The sequence below is a fragment of the Ciconia boyciana genome, chromosome 10, assembly GCF_034638445.1.
Source record: "Ciconia boyciana chromosome 10, ASM3463844v1, whole genome shotgun sequence".
In the NCBI taxonomy this organism is placed as follows: Eukaryota; Metazoa; Chordata; class Aves; order Ciconiiformes; family Ciconiidae; genus Ciconia; species Ciconia boyciana.
Genome location: NC_132943.1, coordinates 28,509,347 through 28,532,654, shown reverse-complemented (window position 1 = coordinate 28,532,654; position 23,308 = coordinate 28,509,347). Strand labels below are relative to the sequence as shown.

At 37.0% G+C, this 23,308-nt stretch overlaps 1 protein-coding gene across 5 annotated transcripts in view; it reads left to right on the top strand.

The window, feature by feature from the left end:
• PDE1A (phosphodiesterase 1A) overlaps window positions 1-23,308 on the top strand; it is a 233,792-nt gene that overhangs the window by 27,079 nt on the left and 183,405 nt on the right. The window contains exons 3-4 of one of the 5 annotated variants that reach the window (XM_072874736.1): window positions 16,953-17,038; window positions 20,982-21,165. The exons of 3 other annotated variants lie outside the window; for them this stretch is intronic. The gene's annotated coding sequence lies outside the window, so the exon portion shown is untranslated. The remainder of the gene's footprint in view (window positions 1-16,952; window positions 17,039-20,981; window positions 21,166-23,308) is intronic. One more of the 5 variants, XM_072874735.1, reaches the window with a different exon arrangement.

Sequence of the window (23,308 nt, the reverse complement as noted above, 5' to 3'; positions counted from 1 at the left end):
TTTTGATTTTATAAACCATCCCTCAGCAATCAAGGACTACTTTGAAATAAATTACATTCTGCAACTGGGAACTCTTGTTGTATGTGTAGTGAAATATGAACAGTGTTTAGCATCTGGATACAATGAATCAGTCAAAAATTATAACTGAAAAAACAAGGCATCTATTAAAATTTATTCCACTTGCATGGGGAAAAGTCAGCATTTTTACTTAGAAATGTCTTTTAATCTTTTTAATAGACTGCTGAGTTGGTTCACAACTGTAATTTGACAGCAGTAACTGTGGGTTTTATTGTAAGTTCCTATATTGTAGTAATTCTGTAGTTGATTTTTTTTTTTCCCCATTGTAGAAAATATTTATAGGAAATAACCACCAGGTAGAAACAGCTGGTGAAAGAACAAGGTGTAAAAACATGTTAGAAAACGTATAAAAATAACCCCAAGTGGTCTGTAGGGTGAGGAGGAAGAAACCATCAATGTAATATCACATTCCTTGCAAAAAGGACTCTCCCCTTCCTCCTCCCCCCATCAACATCACCTCACCACCATCATGCTCCTCCTAGTGAAGATTTGGGACACTGACATTTCACTATAGTGTTCCTGTAGGCTGAAGTGACTGACCTTAGGACCCAACGGGGCAGTCAAAGGCTGAGCATAACACCAGAGAAATGGGTGGATAGCAGAAAGCTTGTGTCTATCAGTTTTGACTCAGTAAAATTTGAACTACAAATGTTAGTATCACATTTTAACTGGACAAATAATTCTTTGATTAGACTGTTAAGGCTTTAATTAAACCAATGTGAATTGTAGCTTTGCATTTAAGTAGTATTCCCCATTTTACCTGCAAGAAGTTGAGTATAACGTGAGTCAGCAGCAGGCACATACACGCACTCTGCTCCTTCCCCATCCAGTTCAACAATGGTGTAGGTACGTTCACATCCTGTGTTTTGGGGCAGAGTAGGGGGAAGAGTTGATACATCCCTGAGATACACGGCATAGAACTGAGTGGACTGAAAGAATTTGTACCATATTTTTCCACCCTTCTGTTTTTCTAGGGTGATCTGTGTATGAACAAAATCTTCAGAGACAAAAGATTCTGCTTATGACTATGCATCTGCTATCTCAAAGGGCTCAAGAGGAAACATTTGGCTCTTTTGTGATTATAGTATTTTTCTCTGATAATTTCTGTAACATGCTAGTTGGCCTCCTACATCAACTCCTGAATGGCAACTGACAGCATTTTTTCTTCATGAAAAGAAATTTTTAATGGGCTGTACCATAAATAGCTGGAACTTGGTGTCTTATGTGGAAAATACAGGATATGAGTCATTATCAACAGTAGGAGACCTTAGATCCTCTGTAGCTTTAGGTATCTTATGTGGCCATATCAAGGACTGCATTTAATCTGAGCAGCACATGTTCATTGCAGATAGCTATAAGAGGCAACTTGGCTCCCACTGGCCGGTTTTGTAGTACCTGTTCTTTAATAAAACCTACTCCACTCTTTAAAGAAGCTCCAGTTCATTTTGCAGTCACTCAGTTTCTGGTACCTTAAAGTAAAAGTGAGGAAAATTCAGTAATTAGTGGCTTGTCTTTGGGACAAGAGAAAGGAACAGGCTAACTCAGGAAGCCAGACCAGTTCTTTTGGGAGTTTCTGATGTCCCCTGTTCTGCCAGAGGGGTCACTTTTGTGATGTAAATGATATCTTTCAATGAATCTTTAAAGATTTTAACTAGGCTGACATTTTTAGCAGTCAAAGAGAAATTAATTGTTATTATGACAGTTTCTGTAAATCTCGAATTTTTTCTAACATTTTAAAACATACAGTTCAAAAGCAATGTTATCTATTTCTCCTCGTATTCCATTCCCAAGAGTTACATATGGATTTTGAAATTCTTGAATACAGTTTTGAATTGCTTTACAGTTCAATCTTACACAGATAAAGAAGCCAAAGCACGAACATTATAATTTATTTTAATGTAGGCCTCAATGGGAGAGTACAAAAGCAATACCTTCCAGATGTTTTGACCCCCAGGACTGTGCTTTATCAGACACCATACTTCTGGATAATTTAGCTGTAGTCTGCTAAGCAAACTCAAATGCAGGAGACCTTATTGCTTGAAACCAGGGCTGAATAAACAGCTTTAATGGTTCACATCTGGCAGGTTGATTCCAAAATCTTTTAAGGTAAGAAGTTAAATGTTTGTTTAACATAAGGTGGGACAATAGTGCTGACACAATGGTAATGGCTGTAAAGTCACATTTCAGGTGGTCAGCAGGAACTTCCAGTGTCCTTTGAAGGCTAAGCAAAGTCTGCCTGAAATCTCTTCCACTTCTTAATATTCCAGCATGTTGTGTTTTGTGATGTTGTGTTATTACAAAACATCAGAAGCAAGCATTGGAACAGGTGATAATGCAGGTGTCTGTCTCCTAGGACACTAGCCAGCTACTTGGCAATAAGTTAGGCTGTTCTTGTGTACATTCTGTTTCTCATTCTTTTATGCAGAAAATGCAACATCTTTAAAGAAAATCACTAAATGAGTGCTTGGGGCCACCTGTCCCTGTTAGCCTGGTGGTTAAATAAACTTTTGACAAGTGTGACCCATGAAGATCACATTTCTGTGTCCCTTTGTGGGTCCCAGGCCAGAAAGACTTGGAATGAAAGACTGAAATGAACCTAATAGCTGTAAACTGAAAAATTACCTGGAATTTTCTCATCAAGGTTGGTGTGTTTGAGTACCATAACTGTAGACGTTTCTTCCCATCAGACCTTGCATATTGCATTTTTGCAGTTAGCCTCCACAAGGAAATGACGGACTACTTAATTGCAATTTATGCTTCAGATTTGCAATTGTAGCTACAGAGAAATCCCATCTTCTGAAGACGTGGGTGGAGAGGCCTCTAGTTAGTACTAAGGGCTCTTCTTTGAAGAATGAAAGTGAATAATTCAGCCAGGATTAGTTTTTCTTAACAGGATTGCTGTTCTGGATGAAAATCTCTATATTTTTTTGCCACACATGATTAATACATACATCAAAAAAAAAAAAGGAGAGTTTACTTGAATTGAACTTTACTCAAATATTTCAAATATTTAGCATAGAAATCACTAGTCTGGATTTGTCCCCATGGAAGAAAGGCAAGAGAAGGCTCGGGAATGTGGCTGGATCTCTGATAATAATATGTATTTTTTAGGCATCGATCATTATTTACTAAACGTAAAGTAGAAGTAATACTTGTACTTCAAATGTTGATAGAGTCTTTTCCAAGCAGAAGAATTTTATGGTTGGCAATATTTAATCTCTTATTTTCAATTCTCATACACAAATTGCCTGTTAGATGTTGATGATGTCAGCCTGGTACCATGAGGGGGTTGTTCTCACATAAGAAAACCCACTGCTTTGTAGCTGTGATATACCGTCAAAGGAACTAATACATACAAATACCAGTTTTCTGCATATGTTGCAAAGGAAGAAGATAAAAATGGCGTGTAACTATGCTGACATTCCTTGGGAAGTAGTTTGGATTTGTCAGAATATATGCAGTGCTATTTAGTGTTATGGACCAGCAAAAACTCTAATCTGACACTTCCTTAGGTACTGTGAAAACATCTGTAGCTGAACTTGTTTAAATGCTAATGCTTGCTTAGATCATGATACTTTTATCAAGAACTGCATAAGGTATTCCTGCAAATAGCTTGTGAACTTTATGGTACATTAGGTCATACTGGAACACCTGTTAAGCTGATTTCTGTGGCTGTGACAAGTCATAATGTGGTGATTTTGACTGTGGAATTATGAAAATCTGTATCGTACTTACAGTAGGGTAGCTGTACCAGACTGGAAGGGTGTACCCATCTATAGAGTGACCACGGTGAGCTGAGGTTTAAATTCTGGTCTAGAGTGGCATCTAATAGACCCTGGTTTCCAAATACTTTTCATTTCCAGAGAAGCTACATCTTCAGTTCCCAATGCAAGTATATGTCGACTGAATATTTTTCTGCTAAAGCTGCAGAATAATGCACCACCAGGGAGGCTGCTGCAGTCACTCAGGTGGAAATCTGGAATGTTTGGACCATAAGACTAAAGACAAAAAGCTTACAGCTGTGTCTGACTAAGCTGCTTATGACATTAGTAAGTAAATAAGTAGAACAGGGCTGATGGGCCCTTGACTAACCTTGAACTGTCAGATGTCAGGCCAGAAAAAGTATGGGCGGCTATGTGCTTTGTATTTTAGATGTCAGCTTGAAGCTGATTTATAGTAGCTTTCCAGTCTCAGAGCAAACTGCTTAGGGCTTCAAGGACTGGATTGGATGTTACGGACTTTCCAGTATGTACACAGGCAACTCAGGCTTTCAGTACAGAAAATGGCAGGTCAAATTAAGGGATTGATGTAAATCTACACTCTGCAATTAGTCTTTCTGCTATCTGAGGTTTCTGGTTCTGAAAGACGAAATGCATAATCCCAAAATTTGGCAAGTACCACTGAAGATGAGTAGCTGTTGCCTTCTCTCTGCCTTGATTTTCCACTTTTGTTGGAACAGTTATGATGTGCAAGGTTACAGATTTCTGGCATTGCTCACCAGCCTTTAATGACCACTTCTGCTTTGGTAGCAAAATACCTATGTATATTTAATGGCTAAGAGGTTACCTGCAACAGAGCAGATATGACAAAATCTTTTTCATCTCCTGAATTTGTATTGACTACCTGTTACAGCTGTGTAAAAGTTAAGATGTGAGCCTGATTTGGATAAGGTCAGTTAACATCTGTTCTTGCTCAGTAGCTAAACGGAGATGGAAGTCATGTTCTAAACACCTTTCCTTTGTGATACACTTCGATTAAGGGTACTAGCCAGAAGGTGAAGGTGTGTATTGCTTCTCCATCTATCACTTTGTGTGCGCCATGTTTTGTGGCAGGCAGTGAAGCTGACTCACAGTTCAAGCAGTAGTGGCTCATGATGTTCACCAAGTGGCTGTCCCAAATTTCATACAAGCTTTCCTCCCATCTGGTAAGTGGATGAGTCATTTATGACTCAGTTTTCTCTGCTCAGCTTAAGAATAATTCCTAATGAGTCAGAATGTTTTTAGGGACTCCTGCTGTTGGAGAGCACTTCACCTACTGCTCTCATCTTCTCATCTCTCCCATACTGTGGGCTGTGGTCTAACTTCCAGAGCAGAATCCTTTTACCCGAAACTCAGGATTGGTGAAATTGCTGCTTTAGTGAGCCATTTCTGATTTAAGTATGACTTGTAGCTTTGTCTATAGTACTGTCACTTAGTGAGGTGGAGGGTCAGCCTCACGGATTGTAGTGAATTAGCCAGCATATGTAAAGCCCAGGTACTGGACCTCCGGGAGGTGCTTGTGGCACACATAATGCTTCTTCAGGGCATGGTGATACAGGGACAGGACCTGCCCTTTCTGGTGGTCATGTCCACCAATGCCGACAGATGATGATGCTCACAGCTGTCTAATCCAGTGCCTCAGCAGCATGAGGACAGGCTTGCTTCAGCTGGAGGATGTTCAGTGGGGACAATTAGGGTCACAAGTTCGTTATTCTTTCTCTTGTGCACAATGAATAGAGAGTTGGCCTGGGCTTTTGTGCTAGATCTGTCTTAATTCTAGGCAGATCTTTGTATGTTGGCTCTGTGTTTGGAGTGCAAGTTCAATATAAATCCATGTCACGGATGACTGTACTCTAACCCAAGAGACAGTGGGAAAGGGCAGGTGCCAGGCTGCTGGCAGGCTCCTGACAGTCACTGGCAGGCTGTTGGTCAGTGATAGGCCACTGGAAAATGGTTAGGACTGCCACATTTGTAATAATAAAAATTGGGCAAACTGATCTGCTAGTATGCAGCAGTGGTCTGCATTTGTGCAGAGAGCTTCAATAATATTCTTAAAGTTGCTAGTAAAGTCTATAGGTGATAAAGAGGAGTTAAAGGGATGGCAGACAACTTTTGGAGGACTTACCTTCATATGTATATATGTGCTTTCTTGACATACCGCAGCTAAAAATGTATGTAAATGTATGCTTCCCATAGAGAAAAATGCAGATAGTGCATCCATGACATGCAAATAGCAGCTCATGTCTCTTACTGTTTTCCGAACCATATGACCAGTCCTATAGAAGTGCCCCTTATGTAAGAGAGACCCTGTTCCAGGCTTTACTGCTGCATGACAGTTCACTGGAAAAGGAGTCTGAGAACCACTAATTGAAATTTCAAGTTTTTTCCATATTTGAATCTCAAAGCTTTTTAATTTCCAACTAATTCCATTAATAATGAAAGTTTGTACACTTAAAACTGAATCATTGGACTATATCTCCTTTTACTTATCTTTCCATTTAATTAGGACTAAATAGCAGTTTCTCGTCAGCTCATTCTTTTGCCCCTCAAGCAATTTCTTGTATTATGTCTTCACTAATTACTAAAATCACATCTAAATAGCATCCATTCCTGATGGCTCCTTGATTGCTTAAGGATTCACCACCAGAAATAGCATTTGCTTCACAATCTGTATCTGAAATTAAATGCCTCATAATAATGCCATTTTCTGCTTGACTTTATTCTCTGTTAGCAGATATTTTCTAATTGGAGATTAAAGATAGTGTGGATATTGCCGCCAAACTTAAACGAATACTTTGCTTCAGTTTTTAGTGAGGTTGATAATATAGAATGTAGAGGCAAAAAAAAAAGGATGGTTAACAGAAATAACTGAATGAAAATGAGGATTCCTACATCTGGAAGGAAACCAAAAACATTTTAATATGATCACCTGAAATGGATCAAATTATTTCCTCTCCAGACATCTGATAGCCATGGAATGTGAAAGGTTTTTTATTTAATTTAGTTGACACCAGAAGACTGGAGAATTATGTTTAAAATAACTGAATTTGAAGAAAGGGAGTGAAACAGACAAATTGCAGACCCCTTTGTTATAAAAATAATAACAATTAAAAAATCCTCTTAAACACGTTTTTGAAGGACAGAATAATTAGTCATATTGAGGGACATACAGTTACGGAAAAGAGAGACAAAAATGGGCCAAGACAAAAGGAAAAACAGTCAGGGTGAAGTAAAATTACTAGGTAATACTCCAAAACATCAGCCTACAGCCTGGTCTTGGACTTTGGTCTTACTAATAGCTATAGCACAAAAAGTAGGAATGTACTGATTTCATGTTTGTTCATGCCACAAAGTCAGGAGGTACAAAATAGTGAGGGTGACCATAAACATATTGCATAAAAGCAATTGCATGGCCTTGTGAAACAAAATAATAGCAATAGGAAATGTAATAATGGGAAAGGTGAAGTTATGCTTCTATGGATTAACATTTCTATTAGAAACTAGAGGCCCATCAGTTGGAATTGCTGGAGAAGATAAAGACTGTTAGTTGACTATGAGGCACAAGAAGATGTGTAGCTTTGAAAAAAGCAAACATGTTCCTAGGAGCATATTGGCCGAGGTCATTCCAGCAAAGATGTGTACCCAAAGGTGGGTTCAATGCTGTTGAATAAGGGGCTGGTTAATCTTTACATGCTTCAGCACACTGAAGCCTTGCTTGTCAGAGCAAAAGAAGGTATGCAAACTGTAACTTTTCAATTCCACATGCTAAACAATGTATATGGATTAAATGCTGCTTTGACTGTCACTCAGTAACATTAGTGACTGTAGAGGTGGTTTTCGCATCACTGGAGATAATGCTACTGGCTGCAGATTTTAGAGCTTGAAGATGCAGTTCTCTAAAATGTAGCTTTCCAGCTAAGTACTTTGATTTATCTACCACTAAACAGAAGTACATTTCATTACTGACTTTAATGGAATCGGGAAGGGACCCAAGAATATCCTTATTGGTGTCTAGTGTTTTGTAGATGCCTTTGGAAAATCTGGTATGCAGAACTGACCAAGAATAGCTATCTTCTCTTGTGAAGTGATCTGCAAATAGAAGCAACTGAGAAAAAGATCTCTGAACTATGTTATTGCCGTTTCATTTAAATTAGAAGCAATGGTAGGAGAAAACAGTTAATTTCATCGCATGTACTGCATATTATTCTTTATTCATCACTTATATTTTCAATAGCACAAGCTGCCAAGTAAAAATCCATATGTGAAATAAATATTTGGAGAGTGTCCAGCAACAGGCTATACCAATGGATCCTCCTGGATTCTTTTTGAACTCTAAACAAAATGTAATAGATATTTGGACTCAGTGTTGGTTTAGTTTGAAAATATTTATTAGATTAATTTCTTCCATTTGTTTTGCTGGAAGAAATGATGCAATAAAGAAATGGGGCCAAAACTCTCATGTCCTGGTTTCGGCTGGGATAGAGTTAATTTTCTTCCTAGTAGCTGGTATAGTGCTGTGTTTTGGATTTTAGTATGAGAATAATATTGATAACATGCTGATGTTTTGGCTGTTGCTAAGCGGTGTTTACACTAGTCAAGGACTTTTTCAGCATCCCGTGCTCTGCCAGGTGTAGAAGAAATGGGAGGGGCCACAGCCAGGATAGTTGATCCAAACTGACCAAAGGGCTATTCCATACCATATGATGTCATGTCCAGTATATAAACTGGGGGAGTTGGCCGAGGGGTAGCAATTGCTGCTCGGGGACTGGCTGGGCATCGGTTGGTGGGTGGTGAGCGGTTGTATCAATTTTTTTCTTTTTCTTTTTCCCTCCCTTGGGTTTTGTTCCTCTCTCCCTCTTGTTGTTTCCCTTCTCATTACAATTCATTATTATTGTTACTATTATTTTGTTCCAATTATTAAACTGTTCTTATCTCAACCCACGAGTTTTCTTACTTTTGCTCTTCCGATTCTCTCCCCCATCCCACCGGGGGGGAGTGAGTGAGTGGCTGCGTGGTGCTTAGCTGCTGGCTGGGGCTAAACTACGACATCTCATCATTTTTGCTTTTCAGCAGGTTGATAACCAAATTATTTTGTCATCAGTGAACTATGCATAGATTTACGTGCCTCACATCTAAACTAGTATCACTAATGAAATGTGAACTAAAAAGTAGTTAGTGAAATATTAACATCCTCGGCACCTCTGCAGCCTGATAGTCCCACTTGCATTAAAACCCATCCTTTCTCTCCTGTCACTGGTTTATTAGGTATTTTACAATTCTTATACTGACCCTCAGTTTCTCCAGTGTATTAAGAAACTTCCACATGGTTCCTTACAGTTTATTGAAGTCTGACTTTACAAGTTAACTGATTTTTATGCTCTGGATCATTTTCTAGCTCAAAAGAATTTTCTGAGACTTTTAAAAAAGTTATTTTTCTGCTTAAAGGGAAAGGTAGCTGAAGTTGTTCTCCTTCCATACCTCTCCAAGTTTGTATGTCCATGTTTTTGCTGAACCCAGCTAGGATTCTGGGAAAGAGGTAATTAAATTGTCATTACTAACGACTAGGCACATCAGTGTTTCCTAGCAAGGAGGAGTGGAGTGATGGATATAAACTTAAATGTCAGAAGATAATTCTCCAATGGATAGTGGATGTGAAATGAAGAGGTGAGGTGGACCTGAGCTAGAGTTCGATGAATGCTATCCAGGATTATGGATATGGGATTATGGATATATCAGGAATGCTGTAACCTGAAATGATTTTTACCTTAGATAATGCTTATTTTTAGATTCATGATTACTTTTTCCCATAGTGTGTGTCCTGCTACACATAGTACAACGGAAGTACACATAGTACAACTTCAAATAGTACAACAGAAAATCTCTGATAAATTGTCACTTTCCTCAAAGAAATCTAGAGGTTTATCAGGCATGCTACTAGTGTTAGAGAGCTCCAACTGTTCAGGCAGGGACATCTGAGCTTTGCATGGATATTTTGGGTGAAGTCACACAAGTTAACACACGTAATGTTGCAAGAGTAATATGAGTAACTTAGCAGCATTGGAGAGCTGCAGTCCTCAAGGTGTTGAGGGAAGAAGGCTTCTGATACGTGAGAGTTACATCTAGTCTAGGAGATAATTGTTAAAACTGTTGTAACTGATCTAATTTTTACTTTGAAGAGTTAAGCAGGTGCATCTGCAGTTGTCTTCACTTGGTACTTCTGTGCTTACCTCTGCAGAAGGTTAGGGCTAGAATCCTTCAGGGTATAAACCACTCAGTATTTTTTTAGCTGTTTTAGGCCCAAAGAAATCCCTTCACATTTAATTAGAACTGTCAAAACAAGTTTCTGTGTGATACTTCGACCTGGTGTGTCTTACAGCATTTTAAAATTGTTTGCAGGTCTGGAGCTGTAGATAGAAAAAAACAACAAACCAACAACAAAATCCCAAACTGTCTTAATTCAGTTTAATTCAGTCCTTTGCACTTGCACATTTCAAGTAGTTTTTTCCAGTCATCTTTGTGACATTAGCTGTTCTCCATTTTCTTTGACAATTAGCAATAAACTGGATGTTGTCAGTAAGGATTTTCTTTTGCATGTAGGGAACACTTCTCCAAGGTCTTATTGCTGTCTCTGTCTTCCTTTCAAACCTATAAGCATATACGCAGCTCACTATACAGGAGACAGGCAGAACAGTAAGTCATTGGATAATAATTCCTAGTTCACTGATTAGTCCTTGCTTTAAAAATTTTGTTTGAATTTATTGCTTCATTGTGCCAAAAAGGAAGGATGAAGTTGTTTGTTTTTTTCCATGTAGCAAGCACATGGCAGGCAGCAGCAGCAGCATTGACTTGTCCACATTGCTCTGGCAATGTACTTCACTCCTCTGCAGGAGCCATCCCCTGCGTGAGATAAAGCACTTATCCTTGTAGCCATCAATTCTTAACATTTTAGATAGCCAAAGTGAAGGGCAGCTCTACTGATAATTTGCAGTCCTCAAACTATGTTAAGAATTTTCTTCCTCAGGAAAGCTACTAAGATTTGTTTTATATAGACCAATGCAGGCCAAATAAAAATTATTGCAGGGATATAAACTGAAACAGTGTTCTAAAGTGAACATATGTTTTGAAAAATCTTTTTTTTGCAGATTTAAAAAAAAAAATTCTGCAATATGATTTTCCACCTAATGATATAAATTTTATTAAGAATTACATACCTGCATTTTAGAAACCTACTAAACCCATTTTCTGTTTTATATTGAGTTTTGCAAAAGAAAAAAATGAGCTACCTTTCTGGTTTTTTTTTTTTTCCACTCTGTATTGTCATTCTTTACTTTTTATCAGAAAGATAGCTTGTTTCCACATCGCTTTCCCAAATGAGTGCTCTTTTTTTGGTATACTTAATTAGATGACTCCAGACAGCATGAACTGCACTAAGCTTAAGCAACATCAGCAGCTGATGGCATTGTGTTGCCTAACAACTTCAGAACAGTTTCTCCAATTGTGCTGAGTTGCCATAGTAATATCTGCCCACTGGTGGTGGACTTGCTTGAGAAATTTAAATAAAAACAACTGTCAGACTAACATCATGACAGATACATTAGCCACAGCAACATCAAGAAATTGGAAATTATTTCTGTCACAAACATAAATGAAGCTTAATTTCGCTTAGAATTATCCCTAGTTATATGTCTGTTTTGGGAAGTCCAACATTCTGCTGCTTTATTCAATAAATAACTATATAAATATATAAGATGGGCACAGATGAGTCCAGAGGATTACTTCTTATCCATGATACCACTGTCTCCTCCTGGTTAGAGTCGACTGGATTTGCACCTTAAATTTGTGCTTTATACTGTGGAATATTTCAATATTGGGCACTTAGCATGCATATCAAATACTTGTCTCATGTGAACACTACTAAGAGAGGACCGGTTTTAATACTGTGTTTCTGTAACACACTTCCTTTTCCCTCTTCTTGGTACGGAACCATGCTTTATTGTATTTCTTCAACTTGCTGCAAATATTCTTGAGATAAACTCATTCTCCTTTTTAAGCAGTTCAGTTATTTGGAGAAGATAAAGGAGAGAGAGAGAGAATGTTTGTGGATATGATTTAAAATTATCTTTTTTTATTTTAAAGTACCTCTGAGTTCTGAATACTTCTGAGTCTTCCCACTTCTCCTGAGTCTTTCAGATACTTTAATGTATATGCTGAAGTTGTAGGGTTGAGGTTTTTCTGCCCTGGAAAGCTAATGTAGCAACTTTAGGCCAGTAATAATTATTAGCCCATCTGTTTTGCTTCACTGTCCTATTCAGGCAGCCAGAAATAAACCCAAATCACTGTCTCTGCAAAAGGTGCTGGAGCCTTTACTTTGGATGTGTGTTTCCAGAGTTGTTCTGTTTAACTCGATAGATTGAGAGAACCCTTTCCCCTCTGCTATTCGGTCTGTCTGTTTAGGTTTCCTGGATTAAAATTCAATTTGGTCAAATACTTGGATGAAATGATGCTTTAATTTGGTCTCCCTGACAGGGATTTTTCCTTCCCTAAGCAGCAACTGATTGCTTTTCTCGGTATGCTCTGCAGCTGTGGTATTAAGTGATAACGGACCTAGGTTTCTGTCTTGCACCACAGTGTCAAAATCTCCATTTAGAAAATATCACATTGTCCCATCCCACTCTGCCTTAACTGTCCAAAATTAAATGTGATCAGAGTGGGACCCTGTTTAAACAGACACAGCGTGGAATATTAACTGCTTGCTGATGATGTATTTGCTTAGCAATTTGCAGGCTATCATTCTGATTAATAAAAAAAATAGCTGTATCTATGGAAACAAAGTGTGGAAAATAGCTTTTACGCCTGAGGAATGTTCAAGGAAAATGGTTAGGTGGTCTTAAAAATCATAGCAGATGTCTTCAGAGCAAAACCCAGGCATTGCTGGTGTAAAAAGGAATGTAGCAATATGTGGCATGTAGAACCCTAACACTTTAACTGCATTCCAATCAAAAATTGTTTTAGCAAGTTATATTTATGCAAATCATTGCATCTGGGTTTGTGTTTTTTTGTCGTCCCGTCCCCCCATCCCCCCCCCCCGCTTTTGTGAATTGCCATATCCTAATTAAGGAGATGTCCCAATAGAGGATTTAAATCATATTTATTATTAATGAATTGCCCCTAGATTAATTCTAAAAGAAATTAAAATTGCTACGTGAGGATAATAAACAGTATTTGCACCAAATTTGCTACTACTTTGCTCTCTTGAAGAGCCTCTGTGTGGAACTGTGTCTTCTGCCCGGCTTCTTGCTGTAAAGTTAAGGAAGTACATATATATTCTTCTCTCTTTCTTTCCCATTTTATTTTTGTGGCTAAAAAGTGTTGTCCAACAAATGACAGTTTTAGGAAGGCTCCTGGCATGAAAATTTCTAGCTTTAAAATGTGTTTTCCCCTCAGCTTATTGACTCCTATAGGTTATTGTTTGATCTGCTCAAAGCATCTGTTGTCATGTGCCATTGTCACAGGAAACGTCTGCATTCTTTTTATGACAAATAAAAATAGGTGACTGAGTTTACTCACCTTCTGTGGTACTGCTGATGGACACGGAGGGTCATAATCTCCCTCAGTTATCACACTTCCATTCATATTACAAATTCATCTTGGAAAACATGAACTAGATTCCATTTGGATGAAGGTGAATAAGATTTGCTCCAGGAACACGCACAGTGCTTTCCAGCCACTAAGTGGTGGTTGATCCAAGGGACTAGGCAGAGCTTCTCTGGAGTAAATCCCCCTGACACATGTAGAGGAGACATAATGCCCTCAGCTCTATAGACTTACTCCTATTGCAATCTATTATCGAGATAATTAACTGAGCTGTGAGTAGACTGGAGTAAAAACCCAGCTCTCCCAGGAGGATAGCTCTTGAACAGGGCATTTTTCCACAGAAAAAAGAAAGGAGCTGAGGGAGCAAGCGGATTTTAAATTTCACTATCTTCACTGTTTTATTAAGCATATTCCTTAACAAATTATTGTGAATGAAGAAAATGTCAGAAGAGAATATTCAATTTTGTTAGTAATATATATTAGTGTAACATATTTTATAATTCAGGTCCTTTTTACTAGGCTATTTCTAATGTGGAGTTAGGCCAAAGGGCTTGCCTGTTGATTTGCTTAAGGGAAAGGCTTAAATTGGAAGAATAAACAAAAGCTCATCTAGTATATCTTACCTTGGTCAGCATTAAGCAGGACACAGATCTGAAATCCTCTGTCAATAGTAGTTTCTAAAGGTTTTGGGTAAAGGTAAAAGAATGGAGCTTTACAGGATGTATATTGCATGGCCTTGGGTGACATGAAATATCTAAAAGGAGAAAAGTTTATTTAGGCTATGGTGGGAGGGAGCCCAAAGCACAGTGGATAATACTTTGTAGAAGGAGCAGAAGGGAACAGAGTGTTTTCCAATTTTTTTTTTTTTCCAGTGAAATACTGTTCCTCAGGGGCCAGTAAAGGCATTTGAGTATGATTCAAATTGAAATGAGGTGCAAGAGCTGTGTGGCAGCAGAGCCCCCCATGCTCCTTGTGAAAACAGCATTTGCTGATGGCAGGAGAGTGGCTGTAGGAGCTCTTCTGCGACCGTGTGCCATTTAGATTGATTGCAAAGTTTGGTTTTCATTTAAAACTCATACTTCTTGCCTGTACTCTGTGTTCTAGGAGAAAAGAAACTTCTAGAAGTAAAATACCACTAGTGAGAGTCGATCTTGGGAGCTTTTACTTGGGTCCATCTTGTAACTAGAATCTGAATGTTTATTTAGAGGTTTGGGGTCTTTAATTTGACTGGCCTAGACCTGCTTGTAACAGCAGTGGATCAGTTAGTGGAGAGCAAAAAGTAGACAGAAAGAAGGAAGAAAAAGAAAATGTGATGTAACACAGAAAACTAAAATAAATGAACAGGTAGACAAAAATACATTATGCATCCATATCTTAAATATGTATTTAAGATATAATGCAATATAATTGAAACATTAATTGCCAAAATATACATGTCTGAGCCTTTGAATGCTTTAATACTTTTTAAAGGCCCATGTAAGGCATAAAACTTCAGATATTTTAAAATTGCTATTATTGCATTGATGGACTCTGAATGTTTATTTACTTGAAAAGAAACTGAGCTCAGTGAGGCATCCAAGTATATTGCAATAGTTCTATCTGAATTTACACCTTTTCACTACATGTCAAAAGAATTGTTTACATGGATTAAAATATTGTAGCAGTTAAGTATTATTCTAGAATTTATGGGCAGCTGAGTTTGGAAAACATTCATGTAGAGGCAGTACAAAGTGATATAACATCATCTGCAAAAGTGTTCGTGAAGGACTACACTGTGTTTTATCTAGCCATAAGCAGCAAAGTGCTCCTGAGTGGATGGTACAGCAGAGTTTTTCTGTGAGAAAGATTGTTTTGTTTTGTTTTGTTTCTGTATGCTTCCAGATATGGTAAGAGTTTACAGGACTGTTTACAGATCATCCTTGTGAGCTATACCGTGTGTGCAGTTTGGAAAGTCAAATGTCTGCAAATGTGTCTGGATGTTCCAGACAATGTTGGATTGGTTTTGCAGTGGGATTCTCTTGGAGGGACACAGATTGAATTCCAACGAGTGAGACGGGAACTTGGAAAAACTTGATGAACAATCCTAACAGAGAGTCTTTAGATTTCTAGCACTGAGAATTAAAAAAAACCCTAACACAAAACCCCGAAAAGCAACCAAGAAACAAACCCCATCCCCCCAAAAACAGAACAACAACAAACCTGCCAGATGTAATACATACCAGATAGCTGCAAAAATGCCTTTTTTTGTTTTGGCATCCTGATTTCCCTTCTCCCTCTTTAAGAAACATGTCAAGGTATGGATGAAAATTATAAATATTACACCAGCAAACCTATGACGGGGGACACATGCTTTGCATTCGCTTACTCTAAAGGGGAGTCTGAGGCATGGGGAGACTCAGCAAGTTAGGCAAGGTCATACAGGCAACCTGTGACAAAAACAGACCCTCCCTCTCCAGATTCTCTGGCTGGTGCACTTACAGCAACACCCTTTTCCAGTGTGCCCATTATTAAACCAATTTCATTGAGAAGATGGCATCACTGATAACATCTAAAAATTAAAATGATGAAGTATTTGAGGAGACTCTTAAAAAGGCTCCTGCTAAATTAATGGTGTTTCTGTAACAAAGTTTGGCCAGAGACCAGAATATCACTTACTTGGGTTCTAGGAAAAGTTACATGCTCAGTATATAAGTGAAATCAACTGCAAATAAAATAGTACTTTATTTTAAATCTAGCAGATATGACCAATTTACTGTAGTATGATTTGTGTAAATTACTCTATTCCTTTAAAAAGATGAATCACAGCAGTTCAAAGTTTCCAGTTTAGGTATCTGTATCAGTGAGTATAAAGGAAGTTTTATAAAAAAATAATCAGAACATAGGATATCACATCTATTAAATTATTTCAAAAGCTCCTCAGTGTGTGTATGTATCTATATCTGAATTAGAATAGTTTATAATTGTACATTTAGTGTGATACTGGTAAAAGATACTGAATCTTCATCTGCAAAAGCCATGCTTCAAGAAAGGCATACTTTTTAAAATGAAAAAGCAGTTTGCTTTTGTTAGTTTGTATTCATAGTGTTGCTCTAAGCAGAAAGGAAACTCCCCTTCATTTGAACCTTGAGTATATTTCCATTTGTATTTGCATAATCCAGAATAAACTATATGTGATGTATTTTATTTAAATGCCTTTAATAAATCTGTTAAGTTAATAAATCTGAGCTGTGATTTGGAAAGAACACTGCAATGCCTTCAAAAAGCATCTTTTTATCAGTGGAAGATAGATACAGGAACATAAAAATATAAGAATAAAGAATTGTTAAACTTGGTATTTTATTTGAATGGTTAGCGCCTGTGGAGACACAGTGTGGTTTCAAAATCACAGTTTACTTACAAAATCATTTGACTTTAATATTACAAAAAGTTATTAAAAATAAAGAGGAATACTCTTTCACGTTCTCTCAAGTAAGAGTGGATACAGAAAGTATCCCATTTATTTCTTTTAAATTTTCTTCACAGGCTTAATATCCTCACAGGTATCCTCATGCCCATGTTTCCATTTACCAGAACGAATTCTTTGTGAAGTACAAGAGTGGCTTGAATGGGTATGTGATAAAATAAACTAACTGGAATTCATAAATATTATCATTCTATACTTTGCATGACAATAAAAAATGTACTTAAAAAGAATGGACTTAAGCAGAACATGCCTTTGTGTACAACATAGCAAAAACATGAAAATGAAATTTTTGCTGATTACAAGTAGGCTTTGTTGGGATGACCTGATTGAGTGCAAATAATTTGTAACAGTGGCTTTGGGTTTGTATTTGCAGAAGGCTACATCTTACACCAATTCAAATAAATAGGTGATCATACAGAAAACAATGCATAATCAAACCTCAAAACACTAGTGCTCTGTCACATGAATGCCCTTTAAAATGCAGCATTAGCCATTTCAGTCTTTATTTTTTAATACAGGGAGTTTTCTGCAGGTAGCTGAGAGGGAATGTGGAATATACAAATTACTTTAATCTAGGACATATTTTATTATTTGTGCTACCTTGCTTAAGTCGAGTTTTGCTGTGTGCAGCTGTTTATGATTTTAGAATATATTTCATTTGACAAATTGCTTTTCTTGCATAGTATTAAAATGTTGCCAAAGTACTTTTGCTAGTAGAAAAAAAATCTAATGGTTTGTTTGGAACAGAGGTTCATTTTAGCTTTGCCTTGCAGTTTTATTGTTATAGAAGGGACAGGGTAAGTGCCAGTTCAAGTCACATTTCTGTGTACTATGTACAAAGAAAATAGCACATGGTTGATTTCCCCTCCCTGTCTGCCATTTCTTACAGAATTGTTTCATCACTTAGTAGATGCATCGGTTTGTTCACTTCTCAATTGTCAAATGAATATTAAATTTCTACTCTCATTAAACCTCAACAGTGTATTTGTGTTAACTAGGCAGAATTACATTACAACTTTAGGGTGCTCATACACGTATAAATTTAGTTGCAACTGCTATAAAGTCTTTTAGGATTTTGGTCTGCACATTCATTGAACTTCCATGCTGCATTTGAGGGGAAAAAGAAACCTCTTTTAGTTTTAACCACTTACTACTTTTAAAAGCTACTTATTTTAAGGCAAAATGAACAGTGCTCCAACATGCTGATTATTAAATAGTCTGCTCTGTAGTAAAGTGTGAGCAAATGTTACCTCCATCTGTGGTTTTCACTGAAGACTAAATAAGGGAGAACTTACATCTAAGAACATTTTGAATATGATGTATTTGCTGTTGAAAAGGCCAAGTTTATGGAACTTTTGTATTGCACTATTAGTACTTGGAAAACATGGCGTCTGTATTCATTCACGTAAATGAGACTGCAGATAAGGAAGATGGAAAGACTGACAACTCTGCAAGTAAAATAAACTTGGATATCAATGTCCCATAGCTATGCTAGAATGCATTTCACTTAATATCTTTGAATCCTAAAGGTCTTCTTTAGAATAAAGGTACATTGAATATATTTTATGCTTTACTGTATATTCCATGCTATATATTATGCTTTTCTTCTCATGTCTCTGTTCCTTCCCAGTTTTAAAGTCTATATGACAACAACAGGATGATCTGATTTGTTTTATATAGAAAAACAAAAAAGCAGAAGTATAGGGCCCAATTGAAATGGTTTTGAGAAGTATAAAGCATCTTCAGTGATACCTAAAGTCAGTGGGGTTTAATCAGTAATTCCCATGATCAAAGGTTTAGCTAAGGACCCAGATTGCTATGGCTTAAATTAAGATAAAATTTTGAAATGTTTTTTAAGAAAATAGGAATTTTAAAAAGCAGAATGTAGATGCTACATATTCAGTATAACAAAATAAATAAATAAAAAAAATTTATTCTATACTAATTGAAGAGACTCCTAAGTCAGCTTCAGGTTCACTCCCATGTACAATGTCTGTCACAGAGAACCCAGCTCAAAGCAAGTGCACTGTATAATTATGTACCCATGCTAGTATTTCTGTGAAATCCTTGCAACTGTCCTTGAGTGCTTAATGATCAAGGAGAAACAGGTTCATAAAGTGGCACGTGAAGGGGCTGACTTGTCCCATTGAAAATATAGCTCCTTCAGATTTAAAGGACAAATCCAAAACCAAATCAGCCAACTCTAAAGAATTTCTACTTTCTAATTTTACAACATATTAATTAGATTATTGGTAATAATACCAGTAATATTGTTACAATGATATTACAACGAACAATCACTGAAATGCTACTGGGATTAGTTATTTTTCTTATTTCAATTTTTATTTCTGTAGGGGCCAGCAGCTGCACCCCCTGACAGGTGGCTCTAATTGCATTGTAGGTTGAGGCAGAGCATAGAGATACTTCATAGCTTCAGAAAAACTAGCAGAAGTACTGGATGCCTTCAGCACATAGCATCAGGGTGATGTGTGCAAGCCCACGTACCTGTCACTGTGCACCGTCCACGCAGTAGTAGCTAATGGCTATTGGTACCTGCACCAGCTTGCTCATAGCTCGCTTAATAACTACCCTGAAACACCCACTGTAGGCAAAGCTGCCTTGCTGGGTTCGTAGATCTGCAATTCAAACTATAAGCAGACGCTTGTCTATGTAAGCATCTTCAAATGGATATTAATGTATTTCAAATTATGCTCTGTCTTAAATATTTTGAAGTAGGACCATAGTTACAGTTTTTATTATTTGCTTTTCTAAAATTCAGTGTGTAATTTATGCAAATTTCCAAGATGTTTTGTTTATCAGTTAATTAAAAATCCAAAATATTGTTTTTCAAATTTATTCTCCTGTTTACACTTTTTGTTCAGCAAATGGATTCTTGGCTTGGGACCAAATCACTGTGTTTTCTGTATAATTAAGTCCTAAATGTACATATATGAGAAGGACAAAAATGAAAGGAATAGGAGGATAAAATGCAAAGATCTAATTTCTTTAAAGAGGCAGTCTTGTAAGTTCATTATTCTTGATGCTGTTCTTAGCTTTTAAAAAAATGCCAAGTCTGATTAGAAACTCTTTATTTAGACAGCATAAATTCTTCATCAGGGAATTCTTTTTAGACTCAAACTCCATGGTATTTCTGGGATTTTGAAGACAGTTATGAACTGCCTGACAGTGAACAGATTATGGGTAAAAAATTATCTCTGCATTAGTGTGATCAGAGTGATGAGTGTTTTGGTTTTGTCTCCTGTTGTTTGTTTTCTTTGCCATTGTCAGTTTATTTTTCCTTTGTTTCCTTTCAATGTGAGCTTTCCAGCATGTCTGTATAAATATTTTGCAGCATCCTTTGGGATGCCGTGGGTTTACACTGACTTTGGATTAGGTCTATTTTTACTTACACTGAATTTGCAGGAAGAATGTTGAACATAAACCTCACAGAGTTTTTTGCCTATTGTTTTTGGTGCATTACAAAAGATCTTTCTAAGCTGCTGTCTTCACCCAAATGGCTGAAGCCTTGTACACAAAATGAAACAAAGAGCTGCTTTGGAAAATACTGAGAGATTATGAGAAACTTGAGATACTCTATGTTTTTTAAATTTCTAGCAAAATTATTCTGTTTAATCCACCAGGTACTTGCTATTAAAAGTGTGTGGAGAATAGGAAGAATCAGAAATTCTGAACTAAAATGATTCCACAGAACAAAATATTTGTTAGTTATAAAAGGCCACATTTGTTTGAAACTTACACCAGTGCCAAGCGTAATTTTGGTTGTGCAGCCCTTGGTGCCTTGGCCTGGTGTTGTTTTACTGTATAGGGCTATACAGTGAAAGCTGGCCAGCATTTCTTCTCTTTTGCATTATTTTGTGCCAGAGGTACAGCCCTTTTATCACATGCTATAATCTCTTACATTTGCCTGAGCTTTATGTAAACTATGGGATACCAAATATTTCACATCCATAAAGATTCAGATCAGAATCATAAACTTTCACCCAAAAAGCGTGATATGAAAAAGCATTAGAAAAGGGTTTAAAAGGATGTACTTATACTGACTCCGTGTCCTGAACTGTGTCTTACAGATGCACAAACAAGCAATAAATCACAGATGGGGTGAAGTTATCCGTAATGGCCTTGGTTAACTTCTCCATTTATGGCCTACCATTGTGTCCCCTTGGCACTGCCCCTGCCCTTCCTTATGTAACAAAATGCTGTTCCGCATGCCTCCAGCTGTCAAGAAATCTGTATTTGGCAAACTTTTAAAAGGTGGGTGCTATCATCTTTTAAAATCCTTACAACTCTAAATCCACAACTTTTAAAGGATATCAGTTGTTTCATGTCTGACATGGTTGGGCTTTGTTGTCTGAAAAAATAATTTGGAAGAAGACTTTCTGGGGTTTATTTGCCTTCAGCAAAGACTGTAACCCAATTTAAATAGTTCTGACCAAGCGGATCAGGCTTGCTTTTGAAACTCAATCTCAACTATCATCAGGAGCGTCCTAACTTTCATGATTTCCCGAGGAAATCTAAAACCATGTATGTTTTATCTTCTTTTTCTTCTCCTCCTCCTTCTTTAAAAAAACCCCACCCCCCACCAAAACAAACAAGCAAACAAACAAAACCCACAGAAAACCAGACAAACAAAAAACCCCACCGCCATTATTACTGCTGTTGGCAGTGGTCACAGCTGAAGACAATGTCTCCCCTTTTCTTTATTAGGAAGTGACAGATGAAGACTGAAGAAAGGTAATGGGGAATAAAAAATTTATCAAAATAGAAGCTCCAGCTTGTTTAGGAAGTGATTGCAATGTGGGAAGAATTGTTTTTATCTGCCAGTAATTGTGTGGGGCAGTGTTGAGAGATGACATTTATTGAATTAAAACAAGTAAGGACTGTGTTTGCCTTCTCAGCACTCATTTTAACTAAGTTCAACAACTTTGTTAACACAGACATTTTTGGGCATATTCCTAGTCCACAAAGGGAATGTATCTATTATTGTATCTTTCAGATTTTTTTCTAAAATACCATTTTGTAGTGTATAATCAACTGTGGTATTCTTACAAACAGAAATTTAATTTGAAGATATTTATTGATTAGGAACGTAAAACTAAGGAAACGTATGTAATTAGATTTTTCACTGATGAGCACTTTCTTTTTTCAGTGATCAGCCCAAACGCTGTGGACATGTTAAATAACCTGATGTTCTGAGTGAGTTCACACAGGTTGCGGGGTTTTTTTTGCATATTCTCTAGCCTTCTAGTCTAAGGGGTAGGAAAGCATTTCTGAAAAAGCTTCTGGATATGGATTTTATCTTTATCTAAGTTTTAATTTGGGGTATACTTATTTCTTTAACACGTCCTCCTATGAGGAAAGGAGTTGAGGAACTGAGAAGGGAATGGAGAAGGGTTTTAATATTATGTGCTTGGCACCTTTTTGGGCTTGTTTTTAAATGCTGTAATTTTAAAAAAATAAGTAGAATAGAGTATGTGTGTGTTTCATTGCTACTGGAAAGTATTTACCCGCTCAGATACTTACAAATAGATATCCTAGGAACTATACAAACCCACACTAATGAGGATTAATGAGCTGTTATGTAAGTTAGTATTTAATTGATTTGGCTAAATATCAGTCTGTATGAAGAAATGCAATTTTTTTCATGCAAGTAATGTTTTTTGCATATGCAAATATATGTGCTTGGAGCTCTGTCAATCCCCAGCAAATTCCAATGTGGTCTTTTGTGAGATTATAGAAGGCTCTGCCAAGTGTACTTTCAGATAATTTTTCTGAGCAAGTTGGAATCTAAAAATTTCCCAAGAAAGCTTCAACTCATACAATTTCCTGCCAATTTTGCAAAGTCAATAACAGGGATGAGCTAAGTACACTTTGATATCTACCATAAAAAGTAAAATAAATACATTTACTTTTAATCTTCCTTTTACCATTGTCACAAATTTTAAATCTTTAAAATGTCATGGAGGTAGGCCCATGGCAGAGGTTTTCCCCAGCCTGGATTTTCCTTTTCTCTGTTCTGTGCTCTGATCACCATGCCATACATATCTCTTCAGTAGTAAGTATGTTTTCACCGTATCAATATATCAAATGTCATCAAATTGTGACACAGAACATGCGTCTATCGAAAAGAAAAAATGCATTCAAAAGAACTCTAAAGTCTGTGCTGATACTTACTTGGAAGGGCATAAACTATGCTAATAGTAAGCAACATCCAATAGAATGTTGTCCCAAGCCAGTTTAACATATATTTCATCTATTCTTAATTTTAAGAACTGTTTACAGAAACCATATTTGATTAAGTTACTTTTTATTGTTATCAGTATATAATGTCAGTCAGATGGGTCTGAGTCTGCAGAAGGCATTACTTTTACTAAACCTTCACCGAAATTAAATTTGG